We start from the raw sequence: 20,571 nt of genomic DNA on the forward strand, positions 1-20,571 counted from the left end.
CTCTTAACTGCCTCTGCTTTACCTACTTAGTAAAATATCTGAAACTTTATTTTCCTTTGTAAAACATACTGACCACTCATGACACACTCGTGCTTCTAACTTATATTCCCATGCACCTTCTTTTCATGCACAACTGAACACTAAAAGTCACTTGTTTGTTCACAAAATTGTATGTTATTACACCTAGTTATGACTAATTTACACTTTATTAAGCATTATAGAAACTGGTAAAATTAGAATAGGAAAGAAAAGAAGTTGCTCTCTAAAAGCAAAGTCAAATATAAGAAAAAACAATGGATTTTAGTCACTAAAAATGCTATTACTTGATGCTTAGTAAGACTATAGTAACAGCAAAAGAAGAAAATTCAGCAGTTACATCATTTCATAAACGTCTTTAAGTTCCTTCTTTTTCTTAAAAAATAAGAAAAAAGTAGAAATCCTGAACGTTGTGTTAGACTGGTGGCAATATGTAAAACATAAAAAATTTAATAAATGAATATGCATTTAAACATTTCAGATTAAATATAATGTTTAATGTAAAATGACATTGGATGTTAACTTTCTATTGTCTTCCCATTTTGTGCCAAATGACTACCTTTTGGGCTGCCACCAGATATGCCACTGGACATGTGGGTAAATCCCACATGTCATGGGTTGCAAATTCTTCTTTTCTTATTGGGAAAGTAGTAAACTCACAAGACCAATTATCAGTGTGTGTGTGTGTGTGTGTGTGTGTGTGTGTGTGTGTGTGTTCCTCTAGTCTTCCTTTAATCCCAAGAAAATGCATGACAGGGCCATAGAGTTCACTGAACATGGAAATGAGTTTTCTTTCCAGAAATGAGTTTTCTTTCCTTTCTCACTGTGGATTTTTCTTTTGGGGCAAGTAGGCAAAAGAGAAAGTCTGTCATTTGTGAGATAAACAGATTTTTTTCTTAGCTCCAGGAAGTACATCTGTTTATTGGAGATGTCTGATGAAACTTAGGAACTATGGTGAATTAGAGAACAGATACAAGTTTCTGGGGAAATTGAGCTAGAACATTAGCCTGTCTAGCTGGGAGAAGGGGGATCTCTGGAATCCCAAATGGCAACTAGGTTAGGCAACTCTGTGTCAGATAAAGGTCTTTTTTAAGCTATCTGGAAAATGATGAACTTCTGATCCTCATGTTATCAGATATGAAAGTATTTGCTTTAATGCATCATTTTACCTATAGTTCTTAATTCTTTGTCCATTTCTAAAGAGCTCTCATTCTTCATCATTTATTTTTCTGAATGTAATACAGTAGTATTTGTTGAAAATAGGTCTGTATTTGTCTGTGACAGGACAAACTAGAGTCAACCATTTTATATTATTTAAAGGTGTCTTTAAAATAATCTCTGATACAGTTTCATAAACTTCTCCATTGGTTTGATAACATATGTTCAACTGGCATTCTAGTTATATTTATTTTCACAAGCCAAACTAACCAACTATAGCTTACATTGAGCATGCTGTAGATATATGCATACTGAATAACCTTATGACCCATTTCTTGCCATTTGAGGAAGAGACTGTTATAATGGAGCACATGTGTAATCAACAGTTTTTAAATGGGTAAGTACAATCAAACAAATGAACTATTTAAATATATGTTTTGTAGTGGTTTGATGTGCAGCTGGAATTTATCTGATAATTTAATTTATAGTTTTTGTTTTAAATTCTATTTGCTTAATACCATCTTCAAGATAAACATGGCCATGTTACATTATTTAACTAATAGATAGACTCACATTCTATCAACAGAAAGCAAAGAGCTCAGCAAATCCATTAGTCCCAAATTTCCCATTTGTGAGTGAAAACTGTGAAAGAAATTACAAAATATATCCCCCCACCAAAGCTGGAATGAACCAGTCCTTGGAGATATTCATGAGATCTAAATGACAGGAAGAATATTGTTTCAAAGGAAGAATTGTTAGATATTTACTACCAATTCCAATGAGAATGGAAGTGACCTAGCAAAAATAATTCTTTTTAAATTATCTCATCAGTACACTGTCAATATATTCCTAAATTTTATTTTGACAGTACCCTGCATATCTTAGAAGATGGAACTTCTTTGATTTTCATTGGTTTTATGCAATTTGTCATTTGGATGCTGGTCAACACATACCACAGTCGCCACTCATTATCAGGTATGAGGCAGTGAGCCTATAACTCCCCAGAACACTGATGATTCTTTCCATCATCCAAACCTCCTCTCTTTCCTCTTCATGTCAATGTTTCCTTCACTTTTCAACGCTGTCTTCTCTGTCAGCATTGTTATAAGCTGAAGAAATCATTTCTAACTAGTCAAGTAACTCTGACTCTCTACTTTTTTTAGAATTTTTAGGCTTCTTGATTAAAAAATAAAATCCCTCACGTATTTTTCCCAAAAAATCCATGATATAATATTTAACACATAACATTTATGCAAATGCAATGGATACATTGTACAAATATCCCAAGGAAATAGAGAGTAGATATGGAATAAAACTAAATAATAGAAAGTAAAAAGTATTTTTAGTCTAGCTGTTCCTTCTCCAAATCCTAAATTCTATTGCTTTTCCTTGGAAGATTTTGTTTCTCTGTTGCCAAATCTATAGACAATCCAGATTAGAATATTTGTATTTTTATTGTGATTTGTAATCATGTATGTATATCAGAAACTATAAAGTATAATTCACTGAAATGTCTGGTATGCTATATTGTATAGCTGCCTAAAATACAGGATCCAAATACACAATTATTGGAGTTTACAAAAAAAGACAAATAATTATAAGGTTCGAAACCTGAAAAAATAAAAATACAGATATAGTTTATGAAAATTAGTTTTTCCTACTTTTTAATGTTTGTTTTCCATGTGGAAGTATACTTACAGCTTATAAAACATATATACTTTGACCCAGAAATTTCAATCACAGATGTATTACAGAAAAAAAAACCAAAAAAACAAAAAAACCACAGTCAGATTTATTGGCATGTACAGGGACATTTGTTGTAGAGTTATTTTGTGTAGCATAAAAATTGAAACTAAGATGAATGCCCATAAAGAGAAGAATGATTGAATAAAGTAGGATATATTTAAATTCGAAAAAATGGTGCAGCCATAAAATGGATTAAGTTAATGTGCATAGATTTCTACAAGATATAGTTAAATGAAAAAAAAAAACAACAGAATGATGCAAACATATGAAGAATAATGACAAAAAAACTTCTACTTATATAAACACACGTGTGGTGTATGGTAGGATTATACTGGCACAGAGAAAAGTAAGGAAACAAACACACAGAACTGTTAATGTAAGTTGTTTTGGGGGTGGCTCAACTGAAGCAGTTTGAAAAAAAAGGAAATATAAGTCAAATAGGAAAGAAAAAAACAAACAAACGGTGATTGCTCTGTAAATGAACACAAGTAACAAAATCAACTCCTGTGTTCCCAGTTAGGAAGGTAATAATCTGCATAAGTAAATGCATTGAGGTGACAGCTTAAGAAAGAAGAAAAAAATACACTGTGCTACCATGAACTCCAAGGGTGGAAATTTGAAGCTCTCTGTCTCTCTTTCTGTATTCCTAAGAAGAGTAATGGATCTTCTTGGTAAGTTTCCACCATTCCTTCTGTCCCTGCCTTTTGCTGATAATTATTGTGTTAAAGTTATTAACATGCACAAACATGCATGATGCCATTTAATTCTTTAAATGCTTATTTATTTTTGAGAGAGAGAAGGAGACAGAGTGTGAGTGGAGGAGGGGGAGAGAGCGAGGGGGACACAGAATCTGAAGCAGGCTCCAGGCTCCAGGCTCCAGGCTCCAAGCTGACAGCACAGAGCCTGATGTGGGGCTCAAACTCTTGAGCTGTGAGATCATGACCTGAGCCAAAGTCAGCCGCTTAACAGATTGAGCCACCCAGATGCCCCAACATTATGCCATTTAATTTTTAAAAATCCTTATCAAGAAAGCGTTTCTGGTATCCCCATTTTATATTAGTTGTGTTAAATAATTTGTTCCCAAGTTTTATCATTTGTAAATTCTGAGTGGTGCTTTAAACCATGTCAGTTTATTTGAAATACACTGTCTCTTGAAAATAAACATAAAAACAAAGGGACAAACAAAGCAGAGGAATCTTTTTTCTCTTCCTGCCTGCCTTTTTCTTTTTTCTCCCAGGTATGTTTTGGATCAAGATTCAAGACTCAATTTAGGGCTTGGGGAAAATAGACAAATGGTCTTTTCAGCTTGTTCAGGGTTGAGCAGTCACAGTCCACTGGCAGAGTAGTGTGACTATTCTCCACTATCTGCCTGGCCTCTGGAGTTCCAGATTGGGGTTTTATTGCAGGATTTTTTACCTCAAAACCCGGATTCATTGTCTCACCACTTAGAAGAAAGAAGACTTACACAAAATGAGCAGCAGGCAAAATTTATTAGAGTATAAGATTAGAAAGTAAGAATAGTATGAAAGCTCTATAGAGAGAGGACATTCGAAAGTTTTACAAGGTTCTGTTGCCTTTCCCCTTTCCTTCCCCCTTGTTCTTCTCAGGTCCTACCCTTACTGGCTTGGTAACTCTAGGTGCTGGGTTGTCCTTCCTGACTGGCTCATTTCCATTGTATGAGGGGTGGTCTATGGCCACATCAATCATTGTGGGTCATACATTTTATGGTCTACTACTTACTTTTAGTCAGGTCTTTTGTTAAATTCCTGAGGGAAACCTGAGGGGAAGTAGGTGGGGCCTGTTACATTCTTAAGAGGAAATTTATGCCTGAGGGGATGTGCTGTGGTCTGACACTCCCAGAATTGTTCCAAAATAGATGTTTTTCCCCACCCAGGGACGTCAGGTCCTAGTCTTTCCCTCTCTGCCTACTGACTCCTATCTTCTCCTGTCATAATATTACTCGGTCACTCCCTGGCTGCCCAAGAACTAAGGAAAGGGGAAAAACAAATGGTAAAGTAATAGAGATCACAGTCCTGCAGGAGGAGTCTCCATTAGTTTACAAATATCTTAGTAAATTACAAGCAAAAGGCAGTCTTATCAATAGCCTAATCTCCAGAAAACTACAGACTCCAACATCACCCCTCTATAGTGATACGGGGGAACAAAGGCCAGAAGGAAAGGGCGGATTAAATTTCCTTATAACCTGTAGCGCATTGACAAATACTGGAGGCAGGCAGAGTAAACTTTTCTCCTGGAACTCCCTACTATCTTAATGCTAATGATTTGCTAGAGGGAAAAACAACCTTAGACTGACAATAGCTAGGTCTCCAGTATTCTGTGAGTCTTCTTTAGCATATGAAAATCTCATTGGAAACTTCCCCTGAACTTTATCTCCCCCAACTCCCAAATACATAACCAGTCTCTCCACAGGGTCTGGGCAACTCTTTCTGCCCACAGGCCCTGTCCCTGTGCTTTAATAAAATCACCTTTTTATACCAAAGATGTCTTCAAGAATTCTTTCTTGGCTGTCGGCTCTGGACCCCATGAACCCCACCATCACCCCAAAACCTCATCAATGATCTGAGCTGAAACCTGGAAATGCTTAACTGACTGAGCCACCCAGGTGCCCCAGGGCAAAATGATCTTAACATAACTTTTTTAAACACTTTTTCTTTATGGAGGTGAAATTCACATGAAAATTAATCATTTTCAAGCGAACAATTCAGAGGCATTTCATACTTTCACCATGTTATACAACTACCACCTGGGTCTAGTTTCCCAAACATTTTCACTGCCCCAAGAAACCTTGTACCTATTAAGCAGTTACCATTCTTCCCTCCTTCCAGATTGTAACCAACACTAGTGTTTAATCCTTCCCTCCTAAATCAACAAACTTAATGAACAAAGATCATTAAAATTTCTAGGCATATTTCTTATCTCTATAATTGGGATTATGCATACTCATATAACAATTTAGTGGTAAAGAATAAATGAAATAATGTAGGTAGGGTGTCTGGCATAACACCTGGGGCATAGCAGACCACGAGTTAAATTCTATTTCCTTTTTCATATTCCTTCACATTTACTTACTATTATGTACTGAACAGAAGTGTAGCAGGATTCTTGTGCAGAGGGATGGGACACCGAGGCCTTTCTTTCCAGGCAGCAGCTTTATTGTGCTACCAAGGGCTAAGTGGGCTAAGACCCCAGAAGACTGAGCCTGGAGCACAGTGGTGTGTAGCCTTTTATGTAATTTCTATTTCTTTGTTTCCCATATATGGTGACACATATATACTGATTGGAAACAGTCCAAGTTACAGAGTCTGTCAGAGCTATGCATATGCATATGTGTATAGGAGTTGATTGGGCCACATTGCCTTTCTTTGTTCTGAGAAGGCCTCCACCATATTCCTTAGGAAGGGGCTCTATCTCTACCACAGAAGGACTTATTCTTTGCAATACATTGATATGTCACTGTTTAGCTAGGAATATCTCTGCTTATACAAAGGTTTCTGTATAGTAAGTATCAGGGAACGATAGTCCCTGTCCCTTTCAAGGGTCCTCGCTGAACTAAGAATAAAATTGATGTGAGACAGATTAAAAGGAGAAAATCAAATTTAGAACCATATGTACAGGAAATTCACACAGACATGTAAGTTCCAAAGGCAGTAAGGCAACATGAGGTACACATGTCATCCTGAACAAAGAGGGTGATGGGGTCTCAGACTTCAGAGGAAAAGAATGTACTTCATAGGATGATAAGAAGAACAGATGTTGGATAATTAGATGTTTGTTCTGCCACACAGATAGTCATTCAGGTAAAATGTATCTCTGTAAATAATCCTTATTCTAGGAAAGACACTTAAGTTACATCCTTTTATGTAGTTAAGGGAAGTTAAAAGATTCTCTTGAGCCCCTAAGGTCTAGATTGAATTCAGCTGAGAATAATCTTCATGCCAAACTGCTAGATCATCTTGTCGTGGCCTGCCTTTAGCCCCAACATGTAATCTATCCTTTAAACCTTTTTGAAAAGCAAAATAGAAAAAACACAGAGAGGGTAAGAGTGGGTGGGAGACAGGGGGTGGAAATAAAAGAGATTTTAGTTCTCTAACTAATACAGGAAAGTTCAGGCCACAGAGTGAGTGTGTAAGCAAAGCGAGAGCCAGGGCAGAAACCTCATTTCATTGACTTTCAGCTCAAGCCCTTTCCACTTGGCTACCCTGCTCTAAATGAGCTCCCAGACAAAGGCATCTCTAAAATATGAAAGAATGCTAAAGAAGGTGACTCATGGAGGGGGGGAAGAGGGGGAAGAACTGAAATTTCCTAAAGGACAGTCTCTCACTCATTAGAAAGTCACTTTCTAAAGTTAGCATTGCCCAGCAGGGAGGCTTTCAAGGCCTCCTATTTACTTATAAATGAAAGCCAGAAAAGCAAGAAGGAGTAGAAAAGAGCTGGAAAGTTTGAATGCCTTGTAAACAATGAGGCAGTGAAAACCAGGTTTCTAAGAAAGGGAAATCTTTGGAAGGACACCAGGGAGCTGAATAATACCAAAGTGGAATGTATGGAAAAAACTTGTAACTCCAGCAGAAAATTAATTAGAAATATAGAAGGTGTGTGTGTTTGTGTGTCTGTGTGCATGGGTGCTCATGCAAGGGGCCAGAAAAATTTCTCTTTCTTCCCTTCTATGTTCTTTGGCTGGTCTAATAATTAAGTTGATATAATGCAGATTAACACGGGCTCTATAGGAGCCCCCAAAAATATGAGACCCAAAGGGCAGCCAGGGAGTTGAGGATTATATAACAACCAGGGATCTAGGGAAACAAGGGGGAGAAAGGCCACTCACTGAAGGCGAGAGATGTTTGGAAAACAAACTTGCCCTGCTATGCAGATAAGTTCCCCAGGTAAAAGACTTCTCTATAGCTCTCTTCCTGCTATGGGCCCCCTTATATATTTAGGCTGTTCAGTTGGAGGTAAAGAGCTTTTCCTGAATCTTCTGAGTTTTGATTGCCTTTAACTCAAAATAATCCTTAGCCAAGGAGACATATTATGGGGGTGGCAAAATCTGTTCCCCGTCATGTGTGATCTTAGTCATGTGACAGGGCTTTGTATTTATACCCTTGATGAGAGAACAGTCTGGTAAAATGCTGCCTCTGTCTCCTCTCTTTGCCTCTTCTTTCTGTCATTCACAATTCTAGCCATTACGATTCCTATTAGAAAGAGTAAAGTATACACGGAAAACCTCTCCTAAAAACTTATATTTTTTCTCAAAAAAAACTCACCAAAAATAAGCAAGCTATACCTAAATTGTGAATACAAATGTGTAACATTGACAATGATAATGATATTTTAGTAATAAAAATTAATATACATATATCTACCGCCTTGAATCCTTTTGATAATGATGGTGATATAAATAAATGTATTTTAAAAAGTATTATTCCACTTATGTGGACAACAAAGTCAAGAGAAATGTAGATAAAATTAAATTTCCTTATAACTTACAGCCCATTGACAAATACTTGAGACCAGCAGAGTATTGAGGGAGCAGCATGGGGACAAGCTGAGGGCAAAGTACAGGCTAACTGCACCCCTAGCCCCCAAGGTGGGATATGTGTGATACTCCTCAGACACTCCCGGCTGCCCAAGAACAGGGGAAAGGAAAGAAAGCAAATGGTTGACTGACAGAGATCACGGTCATGCAGGATAGGGGTCTCCTTCAGTTTACAGATAACTTACTAAACCGAAAGAAAAAGGCAATTTTATTCCCAGCCTAATTTCCAGAAACCTATAGACTCTGTTTCCTGAAGCCCTAATATCACCCTCATCAAGATATAAGGGGTTTAAGTGTTTGCTATGGTGATGTGGCAAACAAAGGAAAATGAAAAATTAAATTCCCTTACTGTCTACAGCCCACAAGTCCTTGTGTTAGGGAAAAATCTGTTATATAATGGGCAACAGGACTGATAAGGGAATTTCAGTCCCTTCCTGAAGACTTCCCTTCCAGATTCTTGTTCCCAACTTGCTTGCCTCAGGCTCCAAATTACTACTGTTGGGAAAATAAGTAAAGTTCTGCACCATAAGATGGCCGACGTGACTAAAACAAGCTCTAGTTCCTAGCTTAGAGACTCCTCTTCCGGGTTCTTCCTGCCCTGTTTGCACATGCGCAAAAGCCACCCAAAATGCGGAAGATGACGCTATAAATTACCCTTCCCACCTGCATTCGGGGCTCAGATGTCTGGAGAATGATCTCCTCTGAGCCCACTGGTGTAAAATAAACCTCCTTCCTTCCAAGTTCTCCAAGTGCCGCTTGGTTCTTCTGCCTGGTGATCTAGGCCAGTTTCCCTAACACTTGAAACAGACAGAGGGACCTTCCTCTAGGAGCTCAAGCTGCCTTGATGATGGACTTTGCTGGAGGCAAAGGGAATCTTGGCTTAACATTATCCTGACATCCCAGGATCCTGTGAAATGTCCCCAAGCACATAAAAATTCCTTTGCAAACCTCCTTTATCTATAACCCCCAAGTATATGTTGGCAATTATACTCTAAGCATATGGCCCCTGAGATACATCCGAAGGGTCTCATGACTGAGGTTTTACTAAACATTAATAAATGACATTTCCCTAGCAACAGCAAGCCCCCCAAGGTCCTGGAAACCTTGCTTCCAAGATTCCTTAGAGACATAAGCTGTCCCTAAACGCCTCCCAACCTGAAGGTATATAATCAGTGACTCTTCACAACCCCAGTGCAGCTCTTTCTGCCCACGGATCCTGTCCCCCTGCTTTAATAAAATCACCTTTTTTGCACCAAAGATGTCTTCAAGCATTCTTTCTTGGCCATTAGCTCTGAACCCCTCCATCACCCCAAAACTTCATTAGTATGATGACATTCTTCCAGGAGCTCCCTACTGTCTTAATGTTAATGCCTGGCTAGAGGAAAAAACAACGTTAGCTTGACAATAGCTGGGCCTCCAGGATCCTAGAAGTCTTCTTTAACATATGAAAATCCTTTTGGAAACTTCCTTTGTCTCTATCCCTCCCAACTTGAAATTATATAATAAATGGCTCCTCACAATCCCAGGGCAGCTCTTTCTGCCCATGGGTCCTGTCCCAGTGCTCTGATAAAACCAACCTCTTTTGCACTGAAAACGTCTCAAGAATTCTTTCTTGACCGTTCGTCCCCAAATCCCACATCAAATCACACCACCACTACTTTTCTTTCGAGTTTAGACTATTCTCACATATCGCCTAAAATGTCAGTTTTTTCTCTAAAAATAATGATTTTGGTATATAGATGATAAAGCATCAGAGCAATATATTGAGTAATATGTATTTGCCTTAGACACACTTAAAAACTTAAGTTTGGGATTTTAAAGCAAAACTCTTCTGGAAACTGTATTCTGAAACATCAATTTTACCATTTTTATTTTTATTATGAAAAATATTTTTTTCATTATTCATTATATTTGTTTCTCTCCTGTCAATCTGACTTATGTCAATTTAATTATTAGACCAGCCAAATAACCTAAGAGGGAAAAGTTTTCCTCCTCTACAGTATTTCTTAGTACCCTGGAAATGAAGGAAGAGTTCTAAGTCCAGTTATGGAGGAATAAATAGGTTGCCATGCCGAATAATGCCATGCACAAATAGATACTTAGCTCCTTCAAGATGAAAAGTCTTATTTATAAGATGTGTTTTAAATTAAAATTAGATTAAATTATCTGAGAAGGACAGGGGTTTTGGGTGCATCTAAAATTTTTGAAGTGCATTTTTAAGCACCTGCAAGAAAACTAAATTTATTAAAAATATAAGAAGCAAAGCAGCATGATTATACATCATATATGTTGATAATTCTAGCTGCATAGTCTTCAAAAGCACTGGCTTATTAAAATGTCAATTTTTTGAAGGAAGAGGGGTGAGGGGAAGACATTCCTTTTATCATTACCCACTCCTGATTTTCAGTCTCTGAAAATCACTTTTCTTGCTGAGAAATGAGTAAAAATCTTCCTATTTTGTTCGATTAGACTATTCCCTGGAGTTTCAAAGCAAGATCACATTTGATGTTAGGTATAAAACACATAATCAAGGAATTGGAAAAGAGTTACATTATGAAACATATGTTAATGTGCAGAACTTCTTAAAATAACTTTTGTTTTGCTTTGATAGGGAAGATTCAACCAAATTGTGTAGACACTCATATAGATCTCATGAAACAGTATAGATTTAGCTTTCTCTTCAGTATAAATTTTTATTTCAGCAAGAAGGGAAATACAGGCTTTTCTGGCTTTGCGCAAAATACCAAGAAGAATTAATGCCAGTTTGTAAAAATTGAACTTAAAGGTTCATTTGCTTGAGATAGCCAAGTAACTCAAGAAAATTACTTTTTAAGCTTAAATTGTCCTGATAACTGGCTCAATTTTTTATTTTTATCAGGGGTTTCACATGTTTAAATGGCTTTTATTCTTACCATATTTGTTCTTAATTTATTTCTAAATATCAGAAAGGATGAAAAAATGAGTGAATATTCACTTTTCTTGGACTTTTGTTGGACTTGGGATATTTTTAGTGTGTTTCTCATTCACATTAATGATATGTAGGCTACTTTGGTTATTTTTATATTCTACAGAAGTCTTTCTATAACTAGTATATTTATAGCCATTGAGTAACTGAAAGAGAATCATAAAACCATTGGGAAAATTCTGAGTCTTTGTTAGGTGTTCCTAACACTTTTGCTCTCAATAAATAATGCAAATCCTTGTTTCTACTAATCAGGGAAGAAAACATTTCTTCCTAAAAAAGAAAAGCTGGGAAATATTACAACATGAATCTAGTATTCACTTAGGAAGTTAAAAAAGGAAATTGAGTAAACAGATTAGTGGCATCTAGATGGAACAAAATACTGTTTTATTAAACGGTAAAGTTAGATTTGGCTCAAGAGGCAATTACCGAACTAAATCAGAATGTTACTATGAGAGATTTGCCAAATGCTGAAGAATGTGTAGTATGAAGAATTATGTTACTACTCTAGAAAAGATACATAGTGATTGGTATTTGAAGATCACTGATGGGGTTCATAAGTGGCAGCAAAAATTTGAACTGAAAGGGCGGGCCTACCCCGGCCGACTCCATCTTGTTCTGTGTCCTTCACCTAGACCACGCCTCCTCCCTTTGAGTAACCTCACCCGTTCAAACTTCCTGATCAAAACACGCCCAGCGACTTGCATAACAGGACTCCGACCCTTCCCCAGCCAATCGGCTGAGGCCACAGCCATTACCTCACCAACTGCCCCTAGACCCCTATAAAACCTTTGTGCTTTTGAAACTCGCTCTCTCTCCCTGGTATCTCACCGCTGCATCCGTGCAGGTAGGGGATTGAGCTCGAGCTAGCTCGAATAAAGGCTCTTTTGCTTTTGCATCGGACTCGGCTCCCTGGTGGTCTTTGGGGATCACGAATTCTGGGCATAACAGAACCACCTAACGCCAACCTATTTACCAATCCTATATCTAGTTACTTTTGTAATATTCTCCTTTTTTCCTCACATTTTTAAAAATTGAGATATACTTCACATATCATAAAATTTGTCTTTTTAAAGTGCACAATTCAGGTCTTCGTTTTACTATATTCACAGATTGTTAAACTAGCACCACTATCTAATTTCAAAATGTTTTCATCACCCCAAGAAGAAATCTTATATGTTTTAGCAATGGTTCCCATCCTCCCACCACTTCAGCCCTAGGGCACCACTAATCTACTTACTGTATCTATGGATTTGCATATTTTAACATTCTCTTTCATCGGGTCATATCCAATGTGTTGTTCTTATTCTATATGCCATGTTTTCTCACATCCATCTTTGTGCTCACTTTTCTGTCATGAGTTATCCACCGAACTCTTTAACAATCACTCAGCTATAATTTTTCCCTTCTATGAATTCCACAAGAAAAGGAATTTTATTTAAGTGATCTATTTGAGTTTACATGGCCACAAGTAATGCCAGACATACAGTGGGTGCATGATATATGCTTGTTGAATGACTCGATAGAGACTCCACTAGCCCCACTATTATATATTACAAGTTTATTACACCTAAGACATAGTTATAGGCATATCCATCCATATATATGATCAGGTTTATTTCTTTCAGTCGAGCCACAAGGAAGGTAAAGTTGCTCCACTTTATAACTGAGGTGGACTCATCCCTTGAAGTTTTACCTACCCGGGACTTAAGCCAAGTTATTCTAAGATCAAGTTGTGTGCCTTTTGCTAAAAGGCACCCAATCATGACTACCTCTACCTTGGACTTTCACTGTTATGTATGAGAATGAAAGTGGACTTTCATTGTTATATAGCCAGAACACATGTAATTACATATAAAGTAATCATATTGTGCCAGCCAGGCACTGCCATGCTATATTTTTCACTGGCTTTGGAATCTCCTATATCACGATGCAGCTAATATAGACAGAGATGGTCTTTTCATCTCTACTTTCTAAAGTCATGAATTAGAAAGGATTTTTTTTTCTTTGAAGAGAACTTTTACTTCCTCTGCTACCTGACAGGGATTTGCTTAGGGCTTTGCAGTATTTATTCTCACCATATTGCAATGTATAGTGTTTTTAGTGGTATATTCTTTGAAGTGAAATAAACCTGAAAATCAGTAACACAGGTTCTTCCAGCTAATACATCAAAGATTCAATCTAAATACTTCTTGAAAAAAGTTTTTTTTTAATGTTTATTTACTTTTGAGAGAATGAGAGAGAGAGAGAGAGAGAGATAGAGAGAGAGAGCAAGGCAGAGAGAGAGGAAGACACAGAATCTGAAGAAGGCTCCAGGCTCTGAGCTGTCAGCACAGAGCCTGATGTGGGGCTTGAACCCATGAACCATGAGATCATGATCTAAGCTGAAGTTGGACACTTACAACTGAGTGGTGCCCCCAAATCTAGATACTTCTAACACCACCACCTGTTCTATTTGGTTAAACTGAATAAGATTGGCTTTTAGCAATCAATGATTTTGATAGGCAAATCATGAGTTCATGAAAAGGGAAACAGTTTATCTCAGAAGAAGGAAGAAAGGGTAGGCAGAAAATCGTATACAACTGTCTATGAGGTTTTATCTGAAAAGTAAATTAAAGCAGTATTAAATTACCATCATTCAGCACAAAAGTGACAAAATACCTGAAAACGCACAACATCTAAAGCCATATTTAAGTAGACAGTGGGTTAAAGGTAACAGAATATATTATACAACTGTGGGAATTAGAATAATTGAGGTTATCTATTGACATACAGGGAAGAATACAATACGTTGTTAAAAGACAAATATGTAGATTAACATAAATGGTCTGGTAAATAATTACCAGAGCAGAAACAATAAAACAGCCTTGTGGTATGTACATGATATGCATAATATTTCTATCCACATGGAGGGAACTGTAGAAGTTGCCCATTATCTTGTCAATGTTGCTTTCTTCAGGCAATGAATAGTGGGGCAGGGAAGGGAATAGGTGATGATGATTATTCTTTCTTTATATATTTCGTACGGTTTCATTTGTTATGGTGATTGTATGTTGTTTTAGTTTTGTAATTTTACAGTAGAATTTAATAAAATAAAACAAACTAAAGGGCCAGAAGACAAAAATTTTCAGAAAAGAATACTTCCAATGAAAAAACTTTAAGAACATTAGGTATGGCAGGTAAATAAGGATATTCAGGAATGATGTAGAAACATTAAAAAATAAGTAAAACTTCTTGATTTCAAAATAATCCAATATATCTAAAGATAATAAACTAGGTCTGATTATAGACAGCATTGCCTACAAGGAAATTGAACCATTTGAACATACCAAGTTATTTTTATGGGACTGAAAATATCCAAAATTTTGTAAATTAATTTTATATGCTTCCTTTGTTAAAATGTTAAAATTTATTTAACATTAAAAATTGCTAGAAATGAAGAGACAAATTCAGTGAATCATTAGAGAATCCCTCAAATACTCAGAGGACTTTTCACTTGCAAATTGAAGTCTATGTGCTGTTATTTCCCAAAGAGTAAACTTCAGGCCAATCAGTAAAAGAAACAAAACTTTCATTTTGTCTTTGTGCTATTTTAAAGATTAAGATTCTCTTCTACTTAAGAGAAAACTCTTGCTTTAGAGATGTGAAGTTTTCAAGCTGAGGTTTGATGAACATTTACTGGAAGTGCTGTATAGAATATTTAAACAAAGAAGTATCCAATAAAATAGACTTTCATATCCTTTCCAAATCTAAGCTGATACATTTCCTTGGTTTTAAGGATTAAGTAGGGACTGGGGCAATGCTTTCAGAAAACCTCATAAAAAAACCAAAAAAAACCCCCCAAAAAACACAACAATATGGGAGTGGAATTAATACCCTAAAAAGTTAATAGGAAGGAAAAGAAAATACACCAAGGTATATCGTGTGTGTGTGTGTGTGTGTGTGTGTGTGTGTGTGTGTGTGTGTGTGTTAGTGTGTTCATATTTTACCATATGGGGAAAGATTTGAGTTTTATTAATACAAATGGTAAAGTTGAAACAGAAGTTACATATAGAAGGGAAAGAAGACAAATTTCCTTCGGCGCTTTTATTCTGCTAAAAACTGAGCATCTTATAAAATTTTGACTTGACTGACAGTTTCAGCTTTCGCTACAATGAAGAATCAAGAAGGGAAACTTATTCTGGACTTCTCTGTATCAACAAGGAGGAACTAGATGATGAATTGGAAGTAAGGAAAGTTGTATAAAAAGATACCTGGCTCATTTTCAATTCACAATAGGAAAGTTGAACAACTTACCGAGTCTAAAAGAAAGTATATTTCAAGAAATAATTTTTAGTGACATAGGTATGATGACATATCCAGAAATTCTAAAAGAAAAGTCAACTCTGAAAGTCAGAATCTCATTTAGAAATTGTAAAGAAAAGAAAATTGACAGCATTTCAAAACAAAGTAACAAGAAATATAATAATTTTGATTTTATGCTGAAAATTACTTTCTAAAAATCTAATGAATCCACAAATGTTCTGATCCATTGGTAATTTAATTAAACTTTTAAAGAAATAGGCTCCAATAAGAGCTAGATATAAAAATGGTATAACATACTGCCAACAAGCATATCACAGTATTGAGATGGATACTTATTAAAATGTATTAAAAGTTAAAATACATTATCAAAACAACGTAAATAAAATAATGTATGAGTTACAACCAAAAACACAGGCTTTGGATTGGCTTCACAGGGTTTGCAGATGCTCATTAGTACAACAAGTGAAAGGCATTTCTTGCAGAGGGAGAAATATGGATAGTATAGTATTTCAGTAAAGTGTAAATAGTTTACACTTTGGACCAAAGTCTGTGATACAAGGACAGGTTACAAAATATGTTTAGCCTGATTATGGAAAATCTTGTATACCATAAGGAATCAGCATACTTTGTCTTAGAAGCTTTGGAAATAGTACTTTGGCTGTAAACAGAGTACAGGAAAGTTTGCCGATGCAAAGAGCAATTAACAAAGTCAGTCTTAAAATAAGGTGACCGTCCTGGCTATGGACAAGAGGGGTTTGAAAACTACTTCGGATAGATGTGTATTATAGACTTTCAAAAGTTACTGACAGAATCAATAGATTATTTAGGGGCATCATTTCTTTTTTCTTTTAATTTTTAAGTTTATTTTTGAAAGAGAGAGTGCGCTTGAGCGGGGGAGCGGCACAGAGAGAGGGAGACACAGATTCAGAAACAGGCTCCAGGCTCTGAGCTGTCAGCACAGAGCCCCCACACAGGGCTCGAACTCACAAACCGTGAGATCATGACCTGAGCCAAAGTTGGAGGCTTAACCCACTGAGCCACCCAAGCACCCCAGGGCATCATTTCTTCAAGATTTTTTTTTCTCCAAAAGTGAAACATGGATGTAGTTGTTTATAAAATAGATTAATTAATTTCCTTTATTTAGTTACCAAAGAAACAAAACCAATTCCTACCCCGAGAAAATGATACAAAATAGAACAATATGTATTTTTCCTTTGTAGATCAAAACCAGAAGAACTACTGACAAAAATAATACCCATGATCATGTGAAATAAAACCTCTTATATCCAGTTTTCATTTATGACTGAATTTTATTTTGCTATTGAATTAAATTGTGTAATGACATAAATTTAATTCCATGTATCTCACCAAGATATTCTAGTATTTAGAAGAAAATGTGAAGCAGGCTCCAGGCTCTGAGCTTTCAGCACAGAGCCCGACGTGCAGCTTGAACTCACGGACCATGAGGTCATGAGCTGAGCTGAACTCGGATGCTTAACTGACTGAGCCACCCAAGTGCCCCCTACTAGAAGAAAATGTGAAAATCAAATTTAAAAAATATGATTTGAGATAATTGTACCCATTTTCTTCCTTCAACTGATATTTTAAGCCATACTAATATTTGGTGATGGAATATTCTGGTGAGAAGAATCAACAAATGCAACACTTCTGAGACAAATAATGCCTGGTGAGTTTGAAGAATAAGAAAGAGAGAGTGTGGCTGAAGCAAAGTGAGCAAGAGGGAGGTTGGTAGGAGATTAAATCAAACAGATATTGGGGGATTGGATCATGTAAGACCTATAGGGAATTGTAAGGACTCTCCCTTTTCTTTTGAGTAAAACATGAAGCCTTTGTAAGATTGTGATGACTGATATGATCAGATTTACATAAACTGAGAATAAATTGTTGAGAGCAAGGTGACAGGTTGGAAGGTCACAGCAATCATTCAGTTGAGAGATATATTGTATTTGGCTAGGAGCAGTGGAGGTGTTAGAAAAAATTACATTTCTTAAACTGATTTTTTTAAGCAGAAGATCTTTTCTTTGGGTGATAACAAACATGGAATTATTTGAACACCCCTCCCCTTAATTGGTCTACAATGGTGCCAAGATAAAATACTTTCAAGGTTCTGTTATTTAACTATGGAGTAGGTATGATTTGGAATGATCTGGACTTTCCATGGGTTCATAGAAAATGGTGGAGTTGCAACTGGGCACCTCATAAACATCATGGGCTTAACTGCATCCCAGAGAACATCTTTGCTGGAAAGATGTGCCCTGTGATAGCCCCACCTTATGTGCATGGCTGAGTCCTTTTATGTGGTTAAACTATAACTATAACTATAACCATTAAAAATTGGGTTTGTTCCATCCCTACAAGGCTGTTCATCAGAACTGGGAGTTATTTGCCATAGGTCTGTTTACTCCCAAGATTCTGCTCATTAGACATGTCTGGCCTAATTATTTTTAGCTTAATTATTTTATCTTAAGGATAATTTAGTCTACTAGGAATGAAACATTTATGTCACCAGGTGAACAATAATAAGGATACTTGTACTTCACAAACAAGTTTGAAATTTACTATTTTTAATTTTATAAATTGTGATAAACTACATGAAGGCTTTTAGGGACTGCCTGGGTGGCTCAGTCAGTTAAGTGTATGACTTGATTTTGGCTCAGGCCATGATCTCAGGGTCATGAGATCAAGCTCCACATCAGACTCATGCCCAGCTTAAGATTTTCTCCCTCTCCCTCTACCTGTCCCCCACCCCCACGCATGTGTGCTCTCTCTCTAATAAAGAAAAACCACATGAGGGCTCCACTTGACTATGTTTAAGAGTTTAATGTTAATTTATCTTTTTTTTATTATTATAGACTGAAGATTATTTTGTAGATTAATTTTATTTCATATGGCAGTATCTATTCCTAATCTCACTGATGCTATTATTGCTTTGCCAAACTTTTGGGTATATAGCCTATTCATTTTCTGGTATCACTCATCTCAGCACCAGCCTGCAAAAATCCTTGAAAAGATCCTTATATCCCAACATTATGGTCCAAGTCCATTTGGTTTTATGGCTGCTTTCCAAGAAGCCTGGACACTAGTACTATATTTCAAAGAGACTACATTATTACTATCAGTACGTGTGGTAAATACAATGAAATTTATTTCAGGAATCGTGTGTATGTCAAATTTATATCCAGTATTTTATTTTAATGTTTATTCATTTTTGAGAGAAAGAGAGAGAGACAGAGTGCCAGCAGCAGAGGAGCAGAGAGAGAGGGAGACACAGAATCAGAAGCAGGCTCCAGGCTCTGAGCTATCAGCACAGAGCCCGACACAGGGCTCGAATTCACAAACCGTGAGATCATGACCTGAGCCGAAGTTGGAGGCTTAACCCACTGAGCCACCCAGGCACCCTTAGATCCAGTATTCTTAAATTATTTTTTTTCTACTATAATACCAGATATTCTCAATTCACATTCACTTTTTTTTAAATCAAAGTTCTCAGTGTTGTTTTTCCTACTGATGCTCAAATTTCCACAATGTGGCCAGTAGAGAGGCTCTTTAAGTTGACTTAAAAAGTACTTCAGACTTGACATAGTATTTTTTGAGACTATTTACTTTCTGATACAATAATATACTCTAGGATCATCTTAAACAATCACTGCCTGAGATATGGAAACTGAAATTACACCAAGGAGGCCTGGTTCCTTTACCAGGAAATGGTTTTTGGAAACTAATGTGGGCAAAGTGTGTACATTCCTACTGTTTTGGTCTTTTTTTCTAAGGCTTTTCATTGTCAGAACAAGGAAGTGTGTGTGTGTGTGAGTGTGTGTGTGTGTGTGTGTGTGTGTGTGTGTGTACAATGTCCTCAATGACAAACATTAAAACTCACTGGCTTCATCGCACGATGCACACACAGTGGTTTCAGAAAGATAATACAAATACTATCAGCAGCAACGTGAACAGCAAAAACAGTTCACATTTAAACATTAGTTTTGTCCTTACAACACATCCCACTAGAGTTGCAGAAATCACTACAGCTTAAACTTACTTGAAATAATTCCTCCTGTGTGATTCTTCCAATCTCAAAAGATCGTTGTATTTATTTTATTTCACTTTTTACTTTTTAGAAAATTCTTTTTAAAAATTTCATTTTGTTTTATACTTATGTAACATATTTATGTGTGTCTAAATTAAAATCTTCCAACAAGGCATATTTTTAAAAAAAGCCCTAACCAGCTGCAGAATTCTTTAATATTTGGGTGTACTACAGTTTGTAAAGCTCCTAATTTGGGTTTTTCTAATTTAATCCGTTTACCCGTAACGATTCAGTATCAGGAAATTCAGGATACCAGTATGTTTTTATTTTTTTTACAAATAGTTTAGTAGTCTTTCTTTCATTGGTTTATATCTTATACATGAACACTGAATAAAAATAATCATTTGTCCATAAAGACTCCTGGAATATAGACCACTGGCAATGTTTTTCTCTTACTACATCAGACGAATCTCTTTTTAACTATTGTACAAGTTCACACTTTTTCAGTTAGTAAAACCAAACTACAGGGGTACAAATAAACACTAGTCTATTTGTCTTGATTCTTTCTTAATTTATATATTCTTTCTTCATTTTTCTATGTTCTGTGTTTAAACTACTAGATATATTATAAACATGCTATTCATTTCATTGGTAAATTTTGTTTAAATGACTATACGGACAAGAAAATTTTATGCTCAATTGTTTAGTTGAAACCAAGAAATCATTTCCTCTTTGGGCATTCTTTATCACACTATTAGAAAATTCTGT

This window comes from Panthera pardus, unplaced genomic scaffold (genome assembly GCF_024362965.1).
Source record: "Panthera pardus isolate Hobbes unplaced genomic scaffold, ASM2436296v1 HiC_scaffold_7, whole genome shotgun sequence".
In the NCBI taxonomy this organism is placed as follows: Eukaryota; Metazoa; Chordata; class Mammalia; order Carnivora; family Felidae; genus Panthera; species Panthera pardus.